At 36.6% G+C, this 6,429-nt stretch overlaps 1 pseudogene across 1 annotated transcript; it reads right to left on the reverse strand.

Moving 5' to 3' along the window:
* Nucleotides 1-188: 188 nt before the first annotated feature.
* Nucleotides 189-6,132, reverse strand: LOC120483514 (cortexin domain-containing 1 protein pseudogene; annotated as a pseudogene). Its single transcript, XR_016147453.1, has 2 exons — nucleotides 4,720-6,132; nucleotides 189-888 (listed from the first exon to the last, which is right to left on the reverse strand). The product of XR_016147453.1 is annotated as a cortexin domain-containing 1 protein pseudogene (transcript).
* Between the last annotated feature and the right edge of the window lie 297 nt (nucleotides 6,133-6,429).

A 6,429-nucleotide genomic window follows, 5' to 3' on the forward strand; every position in this document is an offset into this window, starting at 1 on the left:
TCTAACCAACAATTAAGACTTCTGAAAAACTCCTTGTGCTCATTCATACTTCAAAAATTAGCTGATAGCTCAGTGTTTTAGCAATGTGATTTGCTCTCTGAATTTTTAATCCCATTAGTAAAGTGTCTGATTCAAATCTAAATGCAGTGTAAATAGCTAATAATGCAAATAGAAGACAGGACACAAAATTATGTTACTTAAAGTTCCTTCTATTTCCAGCTTGTTCAAACATTTGGCCATAACTGGATGACATAATTTGTTTTGATTCATTTCTGGCATAACAGACCTTATTTCATGATTAAAATGACATATGGTCATGTGACAGAGAATTTGACAATTGTTCATCATTGCATAATGCATAGTCCTCCATTCTGAACACAGATGTAGTTTTCATAAAACCCTTGCGTTTCATCCAGTGTGTTTGTATTGGCCGATATCACAGGATATTAGTTATTTATCTGCTCCTCCTGATAGGTGGAGGTGGAGATGGCTCCGTATGGATCCACAACTGTTTGAGCGCAACGCACGACAGTAGCAAACAAGAAGAGGCAGAGAAGAAAGAGAAAAAAGATGGCAAAGCCCAAATCCACATCGATCTCCAGCACTGGCGGCACTGGCTGGTCCATCGGTGAAGTGTGTTGCTCCAGAGAAGCTAGTCAGATAGTGTCACCAATGTTGAACGGATGGTTCACCCACAAGAACACTGAGATGTTATCCACATGTGATTGTTTCCTTTAAATTTAGTCAAATTTCTTAGTACTGGGACAGAGTATCGGTACAATGGCAATCACTGTTTCAGTGTTTGTTTTTTGTCAGATCTTCACTGCGCCCTTGCGAATTGGATCCCACAATACGAGCGCTTGCTACGGTGTACAAAGCCACATCACCCTGATTAAAAAAAAAAACATCATTATCAAAATGAAGCAGTAACATCATACAGGCAAATGTAACTAAATATTTGCAGCCCACATTTGATGTCAAATGAATTAAGGCATGATTCAACCATATGAATTATAAATCAACTGAAATCGAAATAAACTTGACTGGCTCTATTCCCATTACGTAATCAAGAAACGAGACAAGAGGAATATTGATAGCCTGGAATATTGATGCTAAAGGATGAAATATAACCCTTCATAGGCTCTGTTCTAGGTTGTCTACGGTCTAGGTGTCTAAGTCGCAGTCACATTAGCGAAATTTCAGCCAAAAAGGTCCCATTGTCTATTGTCAAAAGTGTAGCGTTTTATAAGCAAGCAGCTTTCTGTTCATCAATATGGCACGACCAATCAGAACCCTTTGCAAAATCTGTGGCGGGAAATATTCACCCTCACATTAAATTCCTGATCGTATGGATTCTTATCGCAATTACTGTACATCGCCGCCAAAAATTGCGCCCCTTGCAAGTTGCAACACTGGTTGTTCCAACAATTTTTTTAGAAGGTAAAATCCAGACATTTTTAAATTGAATCCACACGAATTGGAATTTTGGCTGACGGCAAATGATTTCACTGTGGTTGCATAACTGAAATAGAACCTCAAAAGTAACAAAATTTGGAAAACTCTACCGCTACATCCAAAAATCACAACTGTACATTTGAATTTGAACTTCCTTCGTAACTGTTAAAGAAGTATGTTCTATATAGTATGTGTAGCATGAATGAAATTCGGATGTACCACGTCTGTCATGTTGTTATTACCCCGTCACCAACCGTCAGTTACGTCGCTTCACTGCCATTCCTAAATCCTGTCCTGTGGCCTCATGGGATAGTAAAGTGTCCATCGAATGCACACTTCAGAATCTCACAGGAAGTAGTAAGTCCTCCGGGAACTTGTTTTTCGAATAGATAGCCTAAGTCCCTCCCCTTCCGGTCAACAACCATGGGACCTTATTTCGGAAAAATATTGAATGGCGAGAGACAAGAAATATTTTGATCTCGTTTGAATTATGCCCTGAGTTACACATATGATCTTTGTCAATTTAAAAGATACATTTTAAAGTAAAGAAAGTCGCAGTTTGATGTAAAACCGTTGAGGTATAAGACTGTGAAAATACGTAATTACAAAGACTACAAACCCCAAAGGCGCACATTTTCTCTAAATTAATGAAGCTAACTTTACTGAGGCTATTGTCTGTCATTGTTTCTATAGTCTTACGTTATAATCGTAACGTTACGCCGTCATGCCTGAATGTTTTGTACCAGACTGCACACACACGAGCAGCGGATCTCACTCATTGTTTCGCTTCCCGGGAGATGTAGTTCATAGAGCGATTTTCACATAAAACTAAATGTTACTCTTCTGTTTTATGACAAACTGCGACGTTTTTGACTTTCAGAATTATCTTTTAAATTGACAAACATCATATGTGTAACTGAGGGCACAGTTCAGACGGAATAAAAAGATAAGTTGTCTCTTGCCGTTGACTACATTCATATTTTTTCCGAAATAAGGTCCAATGAGCCGGAAGCGGAGGGGCGGGACTTTACTCTGCATTCGGACATACTACTCAGTTGGCGTATTATTTTTTGCAAACTATATAGTAGGGAAGTATTCAATTTCGGACGCAGCGTACATGTGTAGCAATTTAGCATGTTGCTAAGCTAACGATACGAAAGCATGAAGTGGCTAAAACATACATTTTTTATTAGATTGTCAATTGTTTTATTTATTTTGGGGATATGTAATGGACACCAATTGGAAGGATTATCTTTTCACTGTGATCATCATAACGAGGATTTTCAACCAGATCTCACGGGAATTCGTACGAATTTTACGAGGTGGCTAATTCCTAACAATTCGTACGACCTCACTCGTACGATTTTGCTAAATCGTACATATTTTACGAATTAGCCAATTCGTATGAATTCGTACGAATGACCTACCCCTGACCCCGCCCCTAAACATAACCGTCACGTGGGTTTAGACAAATCGTACAAATTCATACGAGTGAGGTCGTATGAATTAGTACGAATTAGCCACTTTTGAATCACTCGTACGAATTGGTCGTGAGATAGCGTAGGGATTTTCTGCATGTGAGCTCAGACCTCTGGCTGTGTTGAGTTCAGCTCTCCGTGCTAACCTCTACATGACACACTTCTACATTACCATCTCTGCCCTCCCTCTGACAGTCTTTCAGTCAAACATCTCCGTTCTTCAAATACACCTGGTGGAGCTTCATCAAACAGTGCATTTGCAAAAAAAAAAAAAAAAAAAAAAAAAAACTAATACTCTAATGAGAGTTAGCTGGAGTTACTTATAGACTAACTCAAAATAAAGTGAAACCACAAAAAAAAAAAAAAAAAAAAAAAACAGTGCATTTGCATATTTGCGGCCTCCTCCTGGCACCCAAGCCATTATGAATAGTTTAACAGGAGTTGAATGACAGGAGCTGAGTTGGGTTAACCCTGGCTGTGGATCAAGCTCTGGCCTTTACTGAACGCCGTGATCCAGTCACACGCCTGATTCAAATGCGTAATCCGTAACTCAAGCAGGCCTCAGACCAAATTGGTAAGGATACGTCACGGTCACACCAAGGGAAAAAAAAAAAAGAAGGACAAAGAAGAACGTGATGGAGGGGAGAGGCCTATACCAGAAAGACTATACTCAACAGCAATTGAGTTCGCCACCAGGGGCAGCGTGAAGAGAAACTGAGACAATGAAGGGAGGCGATACCTTTCATTTGATTGGCCGCCAAGCCAGAAAACGGATGGAGCAAGAAAGAGTAAGGTGATGTAGTAGAGATATCCTTTCCAAGTTAGCTATGGTTTCTACACTCACGTTCAAGAGATTGAGGAGGTAAGGAAGGGGGAAAGATGAGGAAATTGTTGAGTAAACTAGAGAGATGGGTCCATTTCCAAAACCTCTAATAAATAATGAACAATACCAAAGAGATTTAATTAGGGTAACTGAATAAAGCTTAGCCAATGCACAACTAATCTGGTGCCCCATGGAGGTGGATCTCGTTTCAGGTACCACACCGCTGCTGTTTAGAAATAAAATATTATGTGACATATTATTTCATTATTTAACATTAATTGCTAATAATATTAATATGACTTAAATAAGAGATATTACATGTTTATTTTTATTAAAAATATGTATCATCACCCTGAACACAGATTAAACTTTAATTGTTTACCATTCGCATATAATAACAAGTAAACAGGATTTTTTCAATCATAAGAATCAGAAATGGAAATGCTATACATTGCTCTTGGTTTTATTTGTGACATTTATAAACTTGTAGAATTTCTTCTCTGAATTAATTTACTCCATTTATAAGAATAAAACATGTATTCCACAATAATATTAAGCAGCTCAACTGTTATTAGCATTGATGATGTTTCTTGAGCATATTAAAATGAATTCTGAAGGAGCATGTGACACTGAAGGAATAATACCTGCAGGAATAAATTACATTTAAAATATATCAAACTTTAAATTATAATCATTTTTCACAATATTACTGTATTTTTAATCAAATAAAATGCAGACTTGGTGAGAATAATAGACTGCTTTCAAAAACACATAAAACATTTTAATTACTCCAAACCTTTGTCTGGTAGATATACATGCCTTATTTTTGCATTTTGCAAAGTATGTACATCAGAAAATAATTCTATATTGCCTGTCACTTCCATGGAGACTTTATCGCAAAAAAATGAGGCATATTAGATAACATGATATCTGTTATAAATGAATTTGGCATCATGCACTCACCTGTTTTAGGTGTCCCATCCCATTCTCCTCAGAGCGGTATGGACCTTATTTAGATTACACCGAGCACATGATTTAAATGACCCGTAGGCCAGAGTACCACAGAGATATGGAGGGACAGAGCTGGATCACTGCTGAAAGACATGGAGAACTGAACTCAAGTGTGCAGTCGCTGTGACCCTTATGTGTGGAGGTAGAAAAGTGACACGACCACATTACCACAGAGGACCAATTACAGTCAGTGAGTGATCACGCTAATTGCTGATCTGAGATCAGATTTCAGCCCATAACCCTGCATTAAGGCTAACAGTCATAGTGTGGTCAGTAACTGATCTAAGATATTAAAGTGCCAGTTAACTGTAATGTTGTCCAAGGTTCATTACACAGGGGAGAGTCAGGTAGCCATAACAGTGGAGAGTTACAGCGGATGGTATTAGACATGTGAATATTTAGTATGGAGCCCCAAAACATGACATGTCGGGGAAAAAAATATGTATAATGTGGCCACAAATGAACAATTGATACCCACAACTTACTAATACGTCAGCATGTTTTACCAATTTGTTCCCTTGTGTGGTCTAGAGTTGGAGAAGGGCTTCTCTCTGAGAAATCAAAGGACGTATCTGGATACTAACTGGGATGATACATTTATCTTACTAATAATTAATTGTTACATTTGAATTTATTCTGAATTACTCTGAAATGAAAAACTAGTCCATTAGTATATGTACTAGTACATTAGAAATTAACAACTAGTACATTTATATATGTATATACACATATTTATATATACATATCAGTGTTGTAGTACTCGAGACTGTGCATTTGGACTCGGAATTGACTCGTACTTGAACATTTTTTTTTTTTAGGACTCAGAATTATTCCCAAGTCCACTCGAGTTCAATATTTTTCATGATTATTAATGTATATTAATAAAATATTTCTTTAAATTGATTGACACGCCCAGTGATTGGTGATTTTCTGTTTGCACAACTGCGCATGACATATTGTAATAAAATTACTTTTAACACCACCTACTATGTGGCCTTTTTACCCTAAACTGATCATATTTTTTAAACTCTAAGTAAATTCAGTAAAAAAAAATAAATAAAAAAAAGGATTTCTCTAAGTAAATAAAAGTAAATTAGGTAATCAACCCTCACTGGTCTCGGTCTCGACTCGAACTCGACCGTCTCTGGTCTCGGACTCGACTCTCTATGGACTCGGTCTTGACTCGGACTCGACTCTCTCTGGTCTCGGTGTCGACTCGGACACGAGTGAGGTGGTCTCGACTACAACACTGATACATATATATATATAAATGATTCATATAATCATATAAATGAATGATTTCTGAAGAATCATGCGACACTGAAAACTTGTGTAATCAGCAACAGTAATGATGTTGAAAATACTAATAAAACTAGTACATTAGTATTAGTACTAGTACATTAGAAATTAACAACTAGTACAGTTATATGTGTGTATATATATATATATATATATACATACATACACACACATACATATATATATATATATATATATAATATATAATTCAGCTTACAAATTACATTTTAAAATATAGATGTTTTAAAATAGAAAACAGTCATTTTAAATTTAAATTTCACAATATTACTGTTTGTCATTTTTTTTTCTTCAAATAAAGCAGCCTTGGTGAGCAGAAGAGACTTCATTTAAAAACATTAAAAA

This window comes from Pimephales promelas, chromosome 18, assembly GCF_988280905.1.
Source record: "Pimephales promelas chromosome 18, fPimPro1.hap1.1, whole genome shotgun sequence".
Classification (NCBI taxonomy): domain Eukaryota; kingdom Metazoa; phylum Chordata; class Actinopteri; order Cypriniformes; family Leuciscidae; genus Pimephales; species Pimephales promelas.